A 21,181-nucleotide genomic window follows, 5' to 3' on the forward strand; every position below is an offset into this window, starting at 1 on the left:
TTTATGTGTAGATTGGATGGTGTTTCAGGTTGTGTGCACTGGCATGTTGTATCCATATGGGTAAGGTCCAGTGTCCAGATTCGTTGTTGTAAAGTTGTGTTACTTACTTGTGTTGGGTGTGTATTAGGGTATAGGTTGGGTAGCCCAGTGGCAGTGTATAGTGTTTGGTGGTGTGTTAGGCGAAGCAGGGGCCAGGTGATTAGTACATTGGCAACTCTCTAAGTTCTTCTATGTGTCTAATCTACATCATTGTACATAGTAAACACCTGGTTAATTTCACAGTCTAAGTGTGATGTGTGGCCAATCTTCACAATTCTATCTAAATGTGATGCCTGGCTAATCTTCACAGATCTATCCAAATGTGACGCATGGCTACTCTTCCACAAATATATCTAAATGGAACGTGTGGCTAATCATCAGAAATCTATCTAAATGTGATGCATGGCTAAACTTCACTATCTAAGTGTGACGAGTGAACTAATCTTCACAATTTTATATAAGTGAGACACATGGGTGGTCCTTGCAATTGCTAAATACTGAGTGTGGCTACATGGCACAATTTGGCTAACAGCGGAGGATTGCTACCTGACAAATTTGGGCTAAATGCATAATTTGGTTAGCTGGCACAATTGGGCTAACTGCATGTAGGCATATCATACTAGTTAATAGCGAGGTGAGGTTGTACACAAATAGGCTAAGTGTGAGATATGGTTGATTAACACAAATGGGCTTTAAACGAGCTGAGGCTACCCTACAATATAAGGATACATGCAAAATATGGATACCTTAAACAGATAGGCTATATTTATAATAGGTAATAAGAGGGGTTTTAATGAAGTACAGTAATGGCTGTACTCCCCGCCCACACCACACTTACCTTATCAGCCGCTGCTGGTTGACGGCGGCAGGCTTCCCAGGCGAACACAGGAAAACACAGACTGGAGCTGCATCTTCGGGAGCTGGCCTTTGCCATGTGGCCCTTAGCTGAGGATTGCCCTGGGAGGATGTCTTATAAAGAAAATAGTGGACCAATCACATGGTGGTGGGAGGGCTAAGAGGCGGGAGAAGTGCAGAGCAAGGAAGCGGCTGGGGAAAATGGTCCAGAAGGCGCAAGAAGGTGCACAAGAACGCCAAAATACACCATTTGCTTAAATTGGGGGGTGTGGCTTGCTGGCGAGGGATGCACACGTAGTCCAAAGGCCCGCAAAGCTCCCGCTCGACCAGCCGAAATCCTGATGAAATCCAGCATTTGAATCCCCACAAAGTGCACCAAACTCGGCACAGACGGTGCAGAAAAGACTGAAGCCATGGGCTGCGGCCCAGAGGATTTGAAACGCAGGCTGCATCGCCCCCCAATTTGACTTTGTGCGCTGGTGACGAGACATCACGGCAAGCGACCAAGATGGCCATCGAGGCCGCATAAGGAGACACAGGGGGTGCTTGCATCTAATTGCACAGGTGATGACTAGGAACAGGCCCCCAGAGAAGGCTCTGAGGCAGTGAACCCGGTGAGGAGCAACGTAGCTCCGGCATGGGCAAAAGGATAATCGAGTGGCTTCCGAGACTGCAGGAAACCCATGCTTGTCTGGCAGAGTTCTGCAGCTCGTGGCACGAACCCAGGGGATGACAGGACCACCCCCCCAAAACGGGGGTGGAATACCGAACCGTGCTGCAGCCGTGTAAGTCACTGGGGCCCGCTGGGAGCTGCATCAAGGACCGGGAAGACTGAAGGAACGGAGAGCAAGATATACAGAGAGGTGAGAGGCGGGAGCACAGTCCTCAACTCCGATGCTCCAGGCCCCCTCTAACCGGCTGCATCCCACTGCCTCCCGACACTGGGCAGAACAGAAAGGGGAAGATAAAGGGAGTAACCAGGCCCAAACATCACGGCTGGGACAGCAGAGGAAGGTTGTAGTGGGCAGAGCACCGTGGACATGTGTGGGGCAGCAATGGATGGGCTGGCCTGGAGGCCTGGGATAGCTATAAGAACCAGAGGAGGTGATCCGACAAACCACCATATGGTACATAAGCTACTGGTGTATGGCACCACATATAGGCATTGTATAGTGAGTAGCAGCAACGTGGACCAGTTAACTACTCTGGACTGAGATCCTGGGGGACAGCACGCGCTAATGGGTCGCAGGAGGGCATACACATGGAGCGGAAGGTCGGGGTGATACAGATAGAGACCTGGACCAACAAATAGGACAAGGACCACACAGCACAGAGACAACAGGTATACGTTACCCAGGAAGGAAAAGACGTGAGGGGCGGGGACCGGACTATACATACCCTACCCCTCCAGTGTCAGGCAGAGTGAAGAAGGGAGGAACGGTGGGGAGGAGCACTGGCCACTCACTGAAGTCCAAACAAGGAAGGGAAGCTGGGACTAACAGCCTCCGACCGTAACAAGAGGGTCAGCACCGGTTCGACTGATCAGGGGGCATGGAGTAATCTATGCAGCAGGAAGAGGGGACATAGAATAATAACCCCTGGGTCACCAAGTAAAAGAATTAGGAACCACATTCAAGTGATGATACCAGCAATGAACAGAGGGAGAGCAGAAATAACCAGCGGAGGAAGTAACTCTGTGCCTACAAAGGGGTCAGACACATAATTCCAAGAGCGGAACTGGAGGAGAACATGGCCAGTATGGTTAAAGGACAACAGTGGAAGGAGAATTACACAGAAGCAAATGGCAAAACACTAAAACAGGAGGGGCCGGCCCGGGCCACGGACGAGGGAGCCACTGGAGATGGAGGAGGTGGGGTGACCCTGGACACATCGATGGAGTGATCCAGGCTACCAGAGCCTCTCTTGATGGAAGCATTAAGGAGGTGGGGGTGGATGTATCGCTGATAAGAGCTGACATCTGCAAGGTGTGCGAAAGGGTCACAGAAGTGGAACAAAGGGTCAGCACAGTGGAGGATGATATCCAACACCTCAAAAACCTCAAAAACCAGGTGGCGGGTCTGGTGGGGTGGCCAGGACCTTGGAACTGAGAGCGGAAGATGCAGAGGGTCGCTTTAGATGCTGCAATATTCGGCTGATTGGAGTACTGGAGAGGGAGGAAGGACACAGTATGGAGCTGTTTGTGGAAAACCTGGTCCTGAAGGTACTAGGGATAAAAGGACTGTGTAAATTCTTCACAGTTGAAAGAGCTCATATGATGCCGGGTAGAGCTCCATCGCCGGGTGCCCCGCCATGAGTAATAGTGGCAAAGATCATAAACCTCCGGGATCAGGACGCTATACTACAGGAGGCCCGCAAGGTGGGATTCTACAATATTGGGAACTCGAAACTGCACATCTTTACGGATTTTACACTAGAAGTACAGCGCCAGAGAAGAACATATGACGCTGACTCCGAGAATTGATCTTAAAGTATATGATGTTCTTCCCAGCCAAAATGAAAGTTATGTTGGGGGGGAAGTCATGGCTGTTTATGTCCCCAAAGGAGGTGTGGGGCTGGCTGGATGTCTCAACACACGGAGGGGAGTCACAAATGAGAAGGGGTCAGGGGGCGCAAACTTGAACAGGAGAGGGAGGGTAGCTAGGGGAAATGGGAACTAAGTAGGGGGACAAGACAGGTGTGTGCACGCGTCCCCAATACTATTCGCTTTGGCCCTGGAGCCGTTGTCGGGGTTCTTATGACAGGAGATGATAAAAGCAGGATTTGAGGCGGGAGGTGTGAGACATATAGTATCACTATATGCTGATGATCTACTGTTGTACAAGGAGAATCTCCCAATGCTGTTGGAAGTATTAAAGAATTTTCGATAAATGTCGGGCTTCCGAATCAACGAGGATAAGTCAGTGCTCTTCCCCTTAGGAGGGTTATGTAGATGTCAGGCGCAGGATTTACCGGTGGTGGGGATAAAATGGGAAATGGAGTCATTTAAATATCTGGGTAGACAGATATTCCATGAGATGGAAGAGACTTTCGTATACAATACAGGGGGGGCACTATCAAGAATAGGAGAATCGGTGCAATTTTGGAAGGGCGTGCCTCGCTCCTTGAAGGGAAGAGTGGCACTATGTAAAATGGTGATCCTCCCAAGATTGCTTTACTTCTTCACCAATATACCATATATGGTGAAAAAGATTTTTTTTTAAATGCTGGATAGCAGGGTGGTGGAGCTATTATTGAACACAGGGCGGAGGAGGGTGTCCTTAGCTATACTACGGAAGCCAAGGGTGGAAAGCAGACTGGGCCTACCAGACTATGAGAAATATTTCATAGCAGCATAGTTGCAAATGGTCTTGGAGTGGGGCCAGCCATGGGGGAGGGCCGGGAAGGGCTGATGGGGCGGGGGGGTTACCACCACATCAAGGAAGGGTTGAACTGTTAAGGGACCTGATGGGGAATAAGGGGACTACAATCTTGTTCGAGGCAGTTAGGGAAACATGTTGGAAATATGTTTGGAAGAAGGGACCGGGGGGCTCTACGGAAGGAATCTATCCTGGGGAGTAGACCGGAAACTTCGCCAAGCGATAGGGAGGGAAGGGAAACAGAGACTCCAGGAGAAGGGGTGTGAGGTGGTGGGAGACCTGTTTGAAGGAGGGAAGCTGCTGAAGTTCTCAGAATGGTGCATGAAATTTGAATTACCAAAGGGACTATTTATGGCATATGGAGCAGTGGTTAAGAGACTAGCAGAAATATGGGATATAATTCCGGAAGAGCCGGAAACAAGTCCACTGTTGCGGGTACTGCTGGAGCAAACGGGGGGAAAGCAAGGGTCTCCCACATCTACAAGTCCCTACAGAAGGAGGAACCTAGGGGGAACAGAAGGTGAAAGGGAAGTGGGAAGTGGATATGTGGTACCAGATACCGGAGAAGGAATGGATACAAATATGGGAGCAAGTCCAGAAGGTGTCACGGAATAGTTCACACCGCCCACACCACACTTACCTTATCAGCCGCTGCTGGTTGACGGCGGCAGGCTTTCCAGGCGAACACAGGAAAACACAGACTGGAGCTGCATCTTCGGGAGCTGGCCTTTGCCATGTGGCCCTTAGCTGAGGATTGCCCTGGGAGGATGTCTTATAAAGAAAATAGTGGACCAATCACATGGTGGTGGGAGGGCTAAGAGGCGGGAGAAGTGCAGAGCAAGGAAGCGGCTGGGGAAAATGGTCCAGAAGGCGCAAGAAGGTGCACAAGAACGCCGAAATACACCATTTGCTTAAATTGGGGGGTGTGGCTTGCTGGCGAGGGATGGACACGTAGTCCAAAGGCCCGCAAAGCTCCCGCTCGACCAGCCGAAATCCTGATGAAATCCAGCATTTGAATCCCCACAAAGTGCACCAAACTCGGCACAGACGGTGCAGAAAAGACTGAAGCCATGGGCTGCGGCCCGGAGGATTTGAAACGCAGGCTGCATCGCCCCCCAATTTGACTTTGTGCGCTGGTGACGAGACATCACGGCAAGCGACCAAGATGGCCATCGAGGCCGCATAAGGAGACACAGGGGGTGCTTGCATCTAATTGCACAGGTGATGACTAGGAACAGGCCCCCAGAGAAGGCTCTGAGGCAGTGAACCCGGTGAGGAGCAACGTAGCTCCGGAATGGGCAAAAGGATAATCGAGTGGCTTCCGAGACTGCAGGAAACCCATGCTTGTCTGGCAGAGTTCTGCAGCTCGTGGCACGAACCCAGGGGATGACAGGACCACCCCCCCAAAACGGGGGTGGAATACCGAACCGTGCTGCAGCCGTGTAAGTCACTGGGGCCCGCTGGGAGCTGCATCAAGGACCGGGAAGACTGAAGGAACGGAGAGCAAGATATACAGAGAGGTGAGAGGCGGGAGCACAGTCCTCAACTCTGATGCTCCAGGCCCCCTCTAACCGGCTGCATCCCACTGCCTCCCGACACTGGGCAGAACAGAAAGGGGAAGATAAAGGGAGTAACCAGGCCCAAACATCACGGCTGGGACAGCAGAGGAAGGTTGTAGTGGGCAGAGCACCGTGGACATGTGTGGGGCAGCAATGGATGGGCTGGCCTGGAGGCCTGGGATAGCTATAAGAACCAGAGGAGGTGATCCGACAAACCACCATATGGTACATAAGCTACTGGTGTATGGCACCACATATAGGCATTGTATAGTGAGTAGCAGCAACGTGGACCAGTTAACTACTCTGGACTGAGATCCTGGGGGACAGCACGCGCTAATGGGTCGCAGGAGGGCATACACATGGAGCAGAAGGTCGGGGTGATACAGATAGAGACCTGGACCAACAAATAGGACAAGGACCACACGGCACAGAGACAACAGGTATACGTTACCCAGGAAGGAAAAGACATGAGGGGCGGGGACCGGACTATACATACCCTACCCCTCCAGTGTCAGGCAGAGTGAAGAAGGGAGGAACGGTGGGGAGGAGCACTGGCCACTCACTGAAGTCCAAACAAGGAAGGGAAGCTGGGACTAACAGCCTCGGACCGTAACAAGAGGGTCAGCACCGGTTCGACTGATCAGGGGGCATGGAGTAATCTATGCAGCAGGAAGAGGGGACATAGAATAATAACCCCTGGGTCACCAAGTAAAAGAATTAGGAACCACATTCAAGTGATGATACCAGCAATGAACAGAGGGAGAGCAGAAATAACCAGCGGAGGAAGTAACTCTGTGCCTACAAAGGGGTCAGACACATAATTCCAAGAGCGGAACTGGAGGAGAACATGGCCAGTATGGTTAAAGGACAACAGTGGAAGGAGAATTACACAGAAGCAAATGGCAAAACACTAAAACAGGAGGGGCCGGCCCGGGCCACGGACGAGGGAGCCACTGGAGATGGAGGAGGTGGGGTGACCCTGGACACATCGATGGAGTGATCCAGGCTACCAGAGCCTCTCTTGATGGAAGCATTAAGGAGGTGGGGGTGGATGTATCGCTGATAAGAGCTGACATCTGCAAGGTGTGCGAAAGGGTCACAGAAGTGGAACAAAGGGTCAGCACAGTGGAGGATGATATCCAACACCTCAAAAACCTCAAAAACCAGGTGGCGGGTCTGGTGGGGTGGCCAGGACCTTGGAACTGAGAGCGGAAGATGCAGAGAGTCGCTTTAGATGCTGCAATATTCGGCTGATTGGAGTACTGGAGAGAGAGGAAGGACACAGTATGGAGCTGTTTGTGGAAAACCTGGTCCTGAAGGTACTAGGGATAAAAGGACTGTGTAAATTCTTCACAGTTGAAAGAGCTCATATGATGCCGGGTAGAGCTCCATCGCCGGGTGCCCCGCCATGAGTAATAGTGGCAAAGATCATAAACCTCCGGGATCAGGACGCTATACTACAGGAGGCCCGCAAGGTGGGATTCTACAATATTGGGAACTCGAAACTGCACATCTTTACGGATTTTACACTAGAAGTACAGCGCCAGAGAAGAACATATGACGCTGACTCCGAGAATTGATCTTAAAGTATATGATGTTCTTCCCAGCCAAAATGAAAGTTATGTTGGGGGGGGAAGTCATGGCTGTTTATGTCCCCAAAGGAGGTGTGGGGCTGGCTGGATGTCTCAACACACGGAGGGGAGTCACAAATGAGAAGGGGTCAGGGGGCGCAAACTTGAACAGGAGAGGGAGGGTAGCTAGGGGAAATGGGAACTAAGTAGGGGGACAAGACAGGTGTGTGCACGCGTCCCCAATACTATTCGCTTTGGCCCTGGAGCCGTTGTCGGGGTTCTTATGACAGGAGATGATAAAAGCAGGATTTGAGGCGGGAGGTGTGAGACATATAGTATCACTATATGCTGATGATCTACTGTTGTACAAGGAGAATCTCCCAATGCTGTTGGAAGTATTAAAGAATTTTCGATAAATGTCGGGCTTCCGAATCAACGAGGATAAGTCAGTGCTCTTCCCCTTAGGAGGGTTATGTAGATGTCAGGCGCAGGATTTACCGGTGGTGGGGATAAAATGGGAAATGGAGTCATTTAAATATCTGGGTAGACAGATATTCCATGAGATGGAAGAGACTTTCGTATACAATACAGGGGGGGCACTATCAAGAATAGGAGAATCGGTGCAATTTTGGAAGGGCGTGCCTCGCTTCTTGAAGGGAAGAGTGGCACTATGTAAAATGGTGATCCTCCCAAGATTGCTTTACTTCTTCACCAATATACCATATATGGTGAAAAAGATTTTTTTTTAAATGCTGGATAGCAGGGTGGTGGAGCTATTATTGAACACAGGGCGGAGGAGGGTGTCCTTAGCTATACTACGGAAGCCAAGGGTGGAAAGCAGACTGGGCCTACCAGACTATGAGAAATATTTCATAGCAGCATAGTTGCAAATGGTCTTGGAGTGGGGCCAGCCATGGGGGAGGGCCGGGAAGGGCTGATGGGGCGGGGGGGTTACCACCACATCAAGGAAGGGTTGAACTGTTAAGGGACCTGATGGGGAATAAGGGGACTACAATCTTGTTCGAGGCAGTTAGGGAAACATGTTGGAAATATGTTTGGAAGAAGGGACCGGGGGGCTCTACGGAAGGAATCTATCCTGGGGAGTAGACCGGAAACTTCGCCAAGCGATAGGGAGGGAAGGGAAACAGAGACTCCAGGAGAAGGGGTGTGAGGTGGTGGGAGACCTGTTTGAAGGAGGGAAGCTGCTGAAGTTCTCAGAATGGTGCATGAAATTTGAATTACCAAAGGGACTATTTATGGCATATGGAGCAGTGGTTAAGAGACTAGCAGAAATATGGGATATAATTCCGGAAGAGCCGGAAACAAGTCCACTGTTGCGGGTACTGCTGGAGCAAACGGGGGGAAAGCAAGGGTCTCCCACATCTATAAGTCCCTACAGAAGGAGGAACCTAGGGGGAACAGAAGGTGAAAGGGAAGTGGGAAGTGGATATGGGGTACCAGATACCGGAGAAGGAATGGATACAAATATGGGAGCAAGTCCAGAAGGTGTCACGGAATAGTTCACACCGCCCACACCACACTTACCTTATCAGCCGCTGCTGGTTGACGGCGGCAGGCTTTCCAGGCGAACACAGGAAAACACAGACTGGAGCTGCATCTTCGGGAGCTGGCCTTTGCCATGTGGCCCTTAGCTGAGGATTGCCCTGGGAGGATGTCTTATAAAGAAAATAGTGGACCAATCACATGGTGGTGGGAGGGCTAAGAGGCGGGAGAAGTGCAGAGCAAGGAAGCGGCTGGGGAAAATGGTCCAGAAGGCGCAAGAAGGTGCACAAGAACGCCGAAATACACCATTTGCTTAAATTGGGGGGTGTGGCTTGCTGGCGAGGGATGGACACGTAGTCCAAAGGCCCGCAAAGCTCCCGCTCGACCAGCCGAAATCCTGATGAAATCCAGCATTTGAATCCCCACAAAGTGCACCAAACTCGGCACAGACGGTGCAGAAAAGACTGAAGCCATGGGCTGCGGCCCGGAGGATTTGAAACGCAGGCTGCATCGCCCCCCAATTTGACTTTGTGCGCTGGTGACGAGACATCACGGCAAGCGACCAAGATGGCCATCGAGGCCGCATAAGGAGACACAGGGGGTGCTTGCATCTAATTGCACAGGTGATGACTAGGAACAGGCCCCCAGAGAAGGCTCTGAGGCAGTGAACCCGGTGAGGAGCAACGTAGCTCCGGAATGGGCAAAAGGATAATCGAGTGGCTTCCGAGACTGCAGGAAACCCATGCTTGTCTGGCAGAGTTCTGCAGCTCGTGGCACGAACCCAGGGGATGACAGGACCACCCCCCCAAAACGGGGGTGGAATACCGAACCGTGCTGCAGCCGTGTAAGTCACTGGGGCCCGCTGGGAGCTGCATCAAGGACCGGGAAGACTGAAGGAACGGAGAGCAAGATATACAGAGAGGTGAGAGGCGGGAGCACAGTCCTCAACTCCGATGCTCCAGGCCCCCTCTAACCGGCTGCATCCCACTGCCTCCCGACACTGGGCAGAACAGAAAGGGGAAGATAAAGGGAGTAACCAGGCCCAAACATCACGGCTGGGACAGCAGAGGAAGGTTGTAGTGGGCAGAGCACCGTGGACATGTGTGGGGCAGCAATGGATGGGCTGGCCTGGAGGCCTGGGATAGCTATAAGAACCAAAGGAGGTGATCCGACAAACCACCATATGGTACATAAGCTACTGGTGTATGGCACCACATATAGGCATTGTATAGTGAGTAGCAGCAACGTGGACCAGTTAACTACTCTGGACTGAGATCCTGGGGGACAGCACGCGCTAATGGGTCGCAGGAGGGCATACACATGGAGCGGAAGGTCGGGGTGATACAGATAGAGACCTGGACCAACAAATAGGACAAGGACCACACGGCACAGAGACAACAGGTATACGTTACCCAGGAAGGAAAAGACATGAGGGGCGGGGACCGGACTATACATACCCTACCCCTCCAGTGTCAGGCAGAGTGAAGAAGGGAGGAACGGTGGGGAGGAGCACTGGCCACTCACTGAAGTCCAAACAAGGAAGGGAAGCTGGGACTAACAGCCTCCGACCGTAACAAGAGGGTCAGCACCGGTTCGACTGATCAGGGGGCATGGAGTAATCTATGCAGCAGGAAGAGGGGACATAGAATAATAACCCCTGGGTCACCAAGTAAAAGAATTAGGAACCACATTCAAGTGATGATACCAGCAATGAACAGAGGGAGAGCAGAAATAACCAGCGGAGGAAGTAACTCTGTGCCTACAAAGGGGTCAGACACATAATTCCAAGAGCGGAACTGGAGGAGAACATGGCCAGTATGGTTAAAGGACAACAGTGGAAGGAGAATTACACAGAAGCAAATGGCAAAACACTAAAACAGGAGGGGCCGGCCCGGGCCACGGACGAGGGAGCCACTGGAGATGGAGGAGGTGGGGTGACCCTGGACACATCGATGGAGTGATCCAGGCTACCAGAGCCTCTCTTGATGGAAGCATTAAGGAGGTGGGGGTGGATGTATCGCTGATAAGAGCTGACATCTGCAAGGTGTGCGAAAGGGTCACAGAAGTGGAACAAAGGGTCAGCACAGTGGAGGATGATATCCAACACCTCAAAAACCTCAAAAACCAGGTGGCGGGTCTGGTGGGGTGGCCAGGACCTTGGAACTGAGAGCGGAAGATGCAGAGGGTCGCTTTAGATGCTGCAATATTCGGCTGATTGGAGTACTGGAGAGAGAGGAAGGACACAGTATGGAGCTGTTTGTGGAAAACCTGGTCCTGAAGGTACTAGGGATAAAAGGACTGTGTAAATTCTTCACAGTTGAAAGAGCTCATATGATGCCGGGTAGAGCTCCATCGCCGGGTGCCCCGCCATGAGTAATAGTGGCAAAGATCATAAACCTCCGGGATCAGGACGCTATACTACAGGAGGCCCGCAAGGTGGGATTCTACAATATTGGGAACTCGAAACTGCACATCTTTACGGATTTTACACTAGAAGTACAGCGCCAGAGAAGAACATATGACGCTGACTCCGAGAATTGATCTTAAAGTATATGATGTTCTTCCCAGCCAAAATGAAAGTTATGTTGGGGGGGAAGTCATGGCTGTTTATGTCCCCAAAGGAGGTGTGGGGCTGGCTGGATGTCTCAACACACGGAGGGGAGTCACAAATGAGAAGGGGTCAGGGTGCGCAAACTTGAACAGGAGAGGGAGGGTAGCTAGGGGAAATGGGAACTAAGTAGGGGGACAAGACAGGTGTGTGCACGCGTCCCCAATACTATTCGCTTTGGCCCTGGAGCCGTTGTCGGGGTTCTTATGACAGGAGATGATAAAAGCAGGATTTGAGGCGGGAGGTGTGAGACATATAGTATCACTATATGCTGATGATCTACTGTTGTACAAGGAGAATCTCCCAATGCTGTTGGAAGTATTAAAGAATTTTCGATAAATGTCGGGCTTCCGAATCAACGAGGATAAGTCAGTGCTCTTCCCCTTAGGAGGGTTATGTAGATGTCAGGCGCAGGATTTACTGGTGGTGGGGATAAAATGGGAAATGGAGTCATTTAAATATCTGGGTAGACAGATATTCCATGAGATGGAAGAGACTTTCGTATACAATACAGGGGGGGCACTATCAAGAATAGGAGAATCGGTGCAATTTTGGAAGGGCGTGCCTCGCTCCTTGAAGGGAAGAGTGGCACTATGTAAAATGGTGATCCTCCCAAGATTGCTTTACTTCTTCACCAATATACCATATATGGTGAAAAAGATTTTTTTTTAAATGCTGGATAGCAGGGTGGGGGAGCTATTATTGAACACAGGGCGGAGGAGGGTGTCCTTAGCTATACTACGGAAGCCAAGGGTGGAAAGCAGACTGGGCCTACCAGACTATGAGAAATATTTCATAGCAGCATAGTTGCAAATGGTCTTGGAGTGGGGCCAGCCATGGGGGAGGGCCGGGAAGGGCTGATGGGGCGGGGGGGTTACCACCACATCAAGGAAGGGTTGAACTGTTAAGGGACCTGATGGGGAATAAGGGGACTACAATCTTGTTCGAGGCAGTTAGGGAAACATGTTGGAAATATGTTTGGAAGAAGGGACCGGGGGGCTCTATGGAAGGAATCTATCCTGGGGAGTAGACCGGAAACTTCGCCAAGCGATAGGGAGGGAAGGGAAACAGAGACTCCAGGAGAAGGGGTGTGAGGTGGTGGGAGACCTGTTTGAAGGAGGGAAGCTGCTGAAGTTCTCAGAATGGTTCATGAAATTTGAATTACCAAAGGGACTATTTATGGCATATGGAGCAGTGGTTAAGAGACTAGCAGAAATATGGGATATAATTCCGGAAGAGCCGGAAACAAGTCCACTGTTGCGGGTACTGCTGGAGCAAACGGGGGGAAAGCAAGGGTCTCACACATCTACAAGTCCCTACAGAAGGAGGAACCTAGGGGGAACAGAAGGTGAAAGGGAAGTGGGAAGTGGATATGGGGTACCAGATACCGGAGAAGGAATGGATACAAATATGGGAGCAAGTCCAGAAGGTGTCACGGAATGCCAGATTCCAATTGGTCCAATTTAATATCATGCATTGGACATATGTGACCCCAACCAGACTACGGGCAAAGAAAAGAACCATTACGGATGAGTACCCAGGGTGTGGTAGAAGCCTAGCTGGATTCTAGCACATGATATGGGAATGTGGAGTAATAGCGAACTATTGAGATAAGGTGATCAAGGGGTTTTGGGGACAAAAATTGAATGTAATCCGAGAATATGCATATGGGGGAATCCTTTTAGAGGGAAAGAGACACAAATCATGGAACAAGATAGTGACATTTCTACTGGTGTTAGCTAAATGAGGCATGGCCATCACATAGAAACATCCACAGGGACCATCAATAATGCTGTGGCAGTCAGATGCCCATAGATGGGGGGTTGCTGAACTGGAAACATTGTGGGGGTGAGGGCTGACACAGAGGGGGACGGGGTAACAGCAAACTGGGCCAATTGCTGAATGATCTGGCCATACCCAATGATTTGAAACCACCATGAGATGCGGAAAAGGGGGGAGGCGAGGGGACAAGGATAAAGGTAGGAAGAACAAGGATATGGAAGCATCTGAGGGTGATCCTCCAGGATGATGCTGATACATGAAGCTAGCTAAACACATGCGATGGGGGAGGATGGAGGGTGAATAAGAGATGATACAGGATAGGAGGTCTCACTGGAATCGGTCGGGAAAGGAAGGGAGGAATGTTGGACTTGTTTTTGTCCACTTTGTTTACAAAAATATAAATAAAAAGGGTTACTGGGCGACGGATGTATAATGGCAAATGTACCCATCGGCAAATGGAGCAAAAGACGGTGCTCAGGGAGTTGCTGACAGGCCTGCACCTTTGCTGGGAGTCAGCCAGCAGTAGCGGGTCAATCACAAGGTGGTGAGAGGGCTAAGAGGCAGGAGAAGTGCATTTGGAAAAGGAGTCTAGAAGGCGCAAGAAGGCACACCAGAGCACAGAAATACACAATTTGCTTAAATATCGCTCTCAAAGGGAGGTGGTCCACCGACAGATAAAGGCAAACTTACACTCAGCACCTGAAGCAAAAGACAGTGCGTAGGGAGTTGCTGAAGGGCCTGTACCCTTGCTAGGGTACAATCACAGTGTGGTAGTAGGGCTAAGGGGCAGGAAAAGTGCACAGAAAGAAAGCGGCTGGCAAAAGGGGTCTGGAAGGCACATGAGAGCACCTCAATACACAATTTGCTTAAATATCACTCTCAAAGGGAGGTGGGCCACGGATGGATAAAGGAAAACTTACCTTTCAGCACCAAGAGCAAAAGACGGCGCACTGGGAGTTGCTGAAAGGCCTTAACCCTTGCTTGGAGTCGGCCTGCAGAAGTAGCTCAATCACTGGTTGGTCGCACGACTAAGAGGCGGGAGAAGTGCACACAAGGAACAGCTGGCAAAAGGGGTCCGGAAGGCACAAGAACGCACACGAAAGCACTGAAATACACTATTTACTTAAATATCACTCTCAAAGGGAGGAGGGCCACAGATGGATGAAGGCAACTTTACCAGCTGGCACCTGGAGAAAAAGACAGTGCGTGGGGAGTTGCTGAAGGGCCTGAACACTTGCTGGGAATTAGCCTGCAATAGCGGGCCAATCACAGTGTGGTGGGAAGGCTAAGAGGCACATAAAGGAAGCGGCAGAGAAAAGGAGTCCGGAAGGCTCAAGAAGCCATACGAAAGCACCAAAATAGCCCATGTTAGTATCCTTCATGGGTAATATTGCATGTTATGCACAGATCCACTCCCTGCAGTTGATACAATGGCCTGCTAATTGGTTAAACTCGTACCTCCTACAGGTTAAACACAGAGCTCCAAAACAGGGACATTCCCCAAACAACCTCTTCGGGTGCCTTTATATCCTGCAAGTTTCACCTTTTGCATAGCAACGATTTCATGTATTCATGTTCAATCTTTCTGGCAGGCAGGTCGCACACCACTAACCTTGATCCTTTTATTGTCCCTCATCCCTGATAACCCTATAACCACCTCACCTCTCTGCCACTTTTCACAAGTGTGGGTTTTATACTACACTACCCTTTTCTGTCTCCCAATGCTTCTGTTTTTCTGCTTCCTTCTCTCCCCATTGCCCAACACTCATTTTGTGTTTTTCTGAATAGATACCTCCAGTTGAAGTCCCTATATTTAAGCCCCAACTATGCAAAACTTTTTCCTTTCCCCCTCCGCCCTCCATACCTTTCATAATAAGCTCTTTGTCATCCAATAGGACTGCTGTAAGAATTCATAACCATCCTTAATGCTTTTTCAAAAACAAATCCATTTAAAAACTGATATAGAAAGTATTTTCCCAACGTTTAAACCAAAGACCATGGAGCCACCAGGGACTCAAAGCATTTTATGTGGCCAGCCTTAGCACATTAACATCCTAAACTTTGCAAATAGGTTCAACTTCACGTTTTGATACTAGCGCCCTAGACATTTCAAGTTTTATTTTTAGAGTGACATTCAGCAACTGCATTACTCTTCCTGTTCATCAAACGTGCAAAGCAAATTGCATACGGTGGCGGTGGTCAAGCAATAAAAATAAAAATAGAGGGCACAGCATGCTGGTGTATTTCATTAGTCATGTAAAAAACATAAAACCTCACAAATACAGAAGAATCAAGACCCATTATGTCTGCACACAAGGCTAAAGAACAAAACATTATTCAAACATGCTCGTCATATTCAGTGCTGTTTTGAAACATTTCAAGTACCCCTTTCCTCCATAATCACCCAGGCAGTCTCTTGAATTAGTACTGAACTGGAATTTGTGGACCCTGGGATGGTGCTGGACAGCGCTTTGCTTTGGGAGAGAGAGGTGGGACGTCACCTCCATCTCCTCAACACTTTCGTTTTCGAGAAACAGCAACGGCTCTTCCCGCAGCTTTTTCCTTTGCTTTTTCACATTAGGCTCACTACAGCGCATGCAAACACGATTTAAAGCAATTATACTAAATTGCAGTAAATCGTGTTTTTGTGGTTTACAAACCTTGGAAAGAATTTTAAACCTTACCTTTACTTTGGTTTAGGAATATGCAAAATATTGTAAACATAAGGTACGCTTATTGTTTGCATCCATGTAAATATTTAGTAAACGCAATGTTCACTCATCGAAAATGGGTGTAAACATCAAGTAAACATCACGTTTGTAAAGAGTTTGCAACATCATTGGAAACAGTTGTAAATCTATAGTTTTGCTATGGTTTACACATTTCAAAAAATGTGTAAACCATTGTTTTCATGCAGTGATATGAATAGGGCTAAATATGACTAACCTACGCATTTATTGACACATGTGTGTGACTCATTATTTATGTGTGTCAATGGAAACTTCACTCCTCATTCTTAGGCATATAGGCTACATCATTCTGAGAATTCAATCCAGACAACAAAAACTACATATTTACATTTTTCTGTCGAGGTATCACACAGAGAACTTAACTTAAGGGCAAGTTACACAAATCTCTAACTAAATCGAGACCTGCAAATTGATAGTAGTAAGAGTCCAGTAAGAGAATGGTTCAACTCAAGGTGCATCAGTTGCCTTTTTGAAATGATGCAATTGACTGGAGATCTTCTCCAGACTCGCATTTTCTGCAGGAAGAAGATCAAGCAAATTTGGCATCCATTTCCCTTGTGCGTAGATATTGTGTGCCTAAGTGAATTGCACATAACTTCAATATCAGATAATGTTTTTCTAATCCACTGGCCCCAATTTCATGCTTTGGCAAATAGGCAAATTCATACATAAAGATTAAACACCTTGAAGCAGGTAATCTGCTTTTAAGATTTCTAATCAAAGATGAAATGCCATTGTCATGCTGGTGTTTATTTCTGACAATTGAATTGAATATGAGCACATTTAAGGATGAACACTAATTTTGACTTTTCTTTAACATTTCTAAATACCTTTCATTCGTGTTTTTTTCCTTCTCCACTCTCCTTCTGTAGATGGTGGAAACAAATACCCTTGACTGCTGAGGAAGAGGCTGAATCAGAGGTAAGATGCAGTTAATTCTTGTGTATGCTAGGTTCTGATAATAATTGTATAGAGTTTGTGTTATGAAGATTCCAATAAGCGCCCATTATGACTTGTTTGCAGACCTTACATTGTTTTTCCAATAGATCATATACTATTTACCTTTTTGTTGTAAGAATAAGGGACTCACAAATGTTTGGCTAAACATATGCCAACATAACTGATCTCTTTTCTTGACCACAACATGCAGTGAAGTCCATCACAGTAATCTTTTTGCAAGTACGCAAGGTGGTTTTAGGAAAGCCATATTATTATTTCTTACTATAAAGTATACGCATATTTTGCAACCATTCTCCCTTTCATACAGCATCCCATGTATCAATATATACAATGAGTATCTCTCTTTTCTGATGTCTAGGTATAATCCCAGCAAATACATTTTTGAGTTATAGAATTTTGTAACATTGTTTATTTTCATTAGCCTAAGGATTAAAGAGAAGGCTTACTTTGCCCTTTTTAACTCTGTGAGAGGTTGCACGAATTATTTCACCAGTAGAGTTAATCTAATAAGGCAGCTTATCATCTGGGTGAGACGAACAACACAATGCGCAATGATCAGACTCCAAGCCTATTAACTCGGGGCTCCTTGCCAATACCACTTGGTACAGCCCCAGCAATGGGCAATTATTGCATACATCTAAAGAATTGGTGAATAGGCCCACAGAAGAACACTAAAAGTATACCTATGAGAAGTCAGTTGCATTGATGGATTTCTATATGGCAAGACTGTTGAAGACCTGACTTTTTAAAATTGTTTTTATTAAGAAAATGATGGAAGTAATCTCAGCTCAGAAAAGGCGATTGGCTACCCAGATCTCCCTTTCATATGCTTCATGTCAAAAACATGTAAACCTGTGCCCTGCTGATGTCCATTTAAGATCTGCTCTGATACAAGTTGCTTTAACACAGAGGCTATATTTAAGATCTGCACCTTTCTCCAAAAATCTCACAATCATGAGGAATTACTACTCTGGTGGTAGTTTAATATTTAAATATAAAGTCACACCTCAATTTAGGGTATGTTGGATAGTAATTCACATAACCATGAACAGCCACATCAGATTGATGTCATACCTATGTCAGCACTGTGAGCTCAGGCCAGCTCTGGAAGGATTGTGTGTATTCTGATCAGACACTAGAGGGCACACAACATAATGGTTGGGTATCCCCTTTCTATCCATTGTGATGTCTGCTAACACATATCTTTAGCAGGACAGCCTCCCAGCAGGAGTTGTCCTGGGAAAAAGTATAAAATGGCACATCCATCACAAAAGGACAAGCCTAATGACAGGGGGCTGCTTACTAGAAGGGAGGAGAAAGGACTTAGTGTAGACAGGGGGACCTTAATATAGTTGGAGGAAGAAATCCACCATCATGTTTTTCTCTGTCTCTGTCTCTCTTCCTTCCTGTCCCCTTCACTTACTTTATCACAAAGCACTTTAGATGTCATTCCCTCAGCTTGAACTAGAAGATTGTCTTTGCACCATGTAAGGAAGGCAAGGTATCAACAGTAAGACAGACACAAGTGACCACAGTTCAAGGGTGTTTATTGAACTTCAACAAGGGTATGATAAAAACCTATCTAATCCTAAATCTACAGATGGGAGCAAGCTACGACTATCAAATAATAATAATGCAGTCCTAGCAGTGTCTCATCAAATTACAAGGGTCTATACTAAAAAAAAACAATTTCCAATCCTTACTTCTAAATACAAATAGTATAGGGGTAGAGTTTATGGAAAAGAAAGACGTGGTCACAAAAATGATATATTAGGATGTTTGGCTCATTGGGCTCCCTTCCCACATTTTCAGCAAGGGACAAGACAGGTCACTCGAGTGTAGCACAATCTCTGGCTTCTTCGGCATGAGGATATAGTTCAGTTACTAGCATCAGGACCTTCTGTGCACAAGTATCTTTACTTATCAAAGCCTTTTCATTCAGAGGCCTGATGTACCAAAACAAACAAAAAGTTATTTTGCTCTTACAAGTACTGAATTCAGGTGATTCACTCTTCACCCTGGATCCCCCTCAGCTTGGCTCAGATCCCTTTTATACAACAGTTGTTACTTTGGATCCCCCTCTTCCATGCTCAGAGCCCCTTTTCAATGTTCACATAATATTCTTTCTCGGGCGACCCACCGTTCACCCTGGATCCCCCTCAGCCAGGCTCCGGTCCTTCCTCTTAGAGAATTAGTCTCCCTCAGCCGGGTTCGGAACAATTTCATTTAGAGTTTAGCTTGACCCATTGCAGGACAACCTTGATTTCACAATTCCTTTTCATATTTGTCACCTCTCAGTTGGATACATAACAGAGACCTTTGTATGAGCCAGACCACTCTGTTTACGGTATCTCTCTTGGCTTCAAAAGTTCAGTTACTCATCTGCTGTTTTAATTATACTTGCACCACTTGTCACATATGCGTCACACACTGTTCTCTTCAGATTTCTTGATACAATGTTGCAGCTTGCAACCTTGGCTCTAACACAGACCGGTCTGCTGTCAGTCTCCCTGACTCGCTGGCTGTGCTGACTTTACTGGTGCTCCTTTGTTGCAGGAACCAAGGACAGTATCACGGATGCAAGCGCTCCTCCCCGCCTTGGCTATGAATGCGGGAGAGCCCCGGGTACCTCTGACACACAATGCAGTTTTCTTCAGCTTTAATTCCAGGTCATATTTTTCTTATTCTTGAAGGCTCACAAAAGTAACAGTCTTTCTTTGAAAAGGTCAATGGCATGTCCGTCCTTGCAATCCTCTCTGGTATAGCTGTCTTTGTCCTCGTATTAAATGCCAGCATGGAACTACTGCTTCCTCGTGCACTTTTCCTTGCTCAAAGTGTGCTTTTGTGCTCTGCCTTTTATCCGTGTGGGGAAGTGTGATGGAAGTGTTGAGGGTCAGGTGTGTGTAATGATTAGTCATTGCCTGACCATTGTGTTGGGACATGTCAGGTATACAGCTCAGGTGTTAGTCCATTTTCTCTTACAGTGAGCTGTCTGTCTGAAAGTGTATATGTCAGGAAAGGAGGGCGGTTGAATTCCTAAGTATCCTACTTGGTAGGATGGGAAAAAGGTGTTACATGGAAGGGGATGCGGTGTCTCTCCATCTGGTGTCCCACTTCCACTCCCCTAAGATCCCGTCATCCAGGTGATGTTCTCCAGGTGATGTTCCGCACTGGTTCACCCCCAGGAAGTGGACCCAAAATCGATGGCCATGTCCTGGCCACCTGGATGACAGATACTCAGGGACTAGCGGGTGAGACACCTTCAGGTGTCTCACAACCCAAGGCCTTTCGAACCACCTTTCAAACTGCTAGCTTCTTTGTTGCTGATTTTCGACAGTCAACCAGATGCTGGGGGATGAATTAATCCACGACCTTCAGGCACTGCAATAGACTACCAGACTCAAAGTGTACATCCAGTGGTCTAGGACAAATTTACCATAAAAAAATGGTCGCAAAGACCAAAAGTTCTAAAAATGCTACCGACAAAGGTTCAAACACCAAAAGTTTGATCCTTTGGTGGTAGCATTGTAAAAATAAAATGGGGGCTGCGGGGGTGTCCTCCACATCGCCCCGCTCACTGTACTTCATATAGTGAGCGGGGGTTGTGGGGAACACCCCAGCAGCCTTCTGTTAAAAAAAAAAAGAAGAAATGGGTGCTTCAGGGTTTCCCCCGCATCACCCCACTCACTATACTTTATGGTATAGTGAGCAGGGGTTGCGGGGGACACCCCTGCAGCCTTCCGTTTAAAAAAAAAAAGAAAAGAAAAGGACCTGGCAGTGCCGGTTCCCGATCACAGAAGTGAAAGGGAACTGGCGCTGCAGGAACCCAGCGTGAAGATGAAGGCAAGTGGGGTTTGTTTATGTTGGGGGTGTGGGTGGGGGTGTGCTGAGGGTGTGGGTGGGGGTGTGTTATGGGTGTGTTGTGTGTGTGGGTGTGAGAATGTATGTGCGTTTGCATGAGAAAGGTGCAAACCTTTGGTAGCTTGCACCTTTCTCATGCAAACGATTTGCCCGTGGTATTTTCAGCCGTGGGAAAATCACTTAGATTCCATCCAGTCACCAGCATCTTTGCCATGGAGCTGACTGTTGAAAAGACCCTGGTGGCCCTCAAGATCCATATTTTGCTGAACACAGCTTTGAACCACTCTTCAAACCACCTGCATCTTCACTGCCTCTC

At 48.0% G+C, this 21,181-nt stretch overlaps 1 protein-coding gene across 3 annotated transcripts in view; it reads left to right on the forward strand.

The window, feature by feature from the left end:
• SGCZ (sarcoglycan zeta) overlaps positions 1–21,181 on the forward strand; it is a 6,780,780-nt gene that overhangs the window by 3,207,659 nt on the left and 3,551,940 nt on the right. For all 3 annotated transcript variants that reach the window (XM_069631598.1, XM_069631597.1, XM_069631596.1), the window contains one exon: positions 16,917–16,965. The gene's annotated coding sequence lies outside the window, so the exon portion shown is untranslated. The remainder of the gene's footprint in view (positions 1–16,916; positions 16,966–21,181) is intronic.

Source organism: Ambystoma mexicanum, chromosome 6q (assembly GCF_040938575.1).
Source record: "Ambystoma mexicanum isolate Mex_15411 chromosome 6q, UKY_AmexF1_1, whole genome shotgun sequence".
Classification (NCBI taxonomy): Eukaryota; Metazoa; Chordata; class Amphibia; order Caudata; family Ambystomatidae; genus Ambystoma; species Ambystoma mexicanum.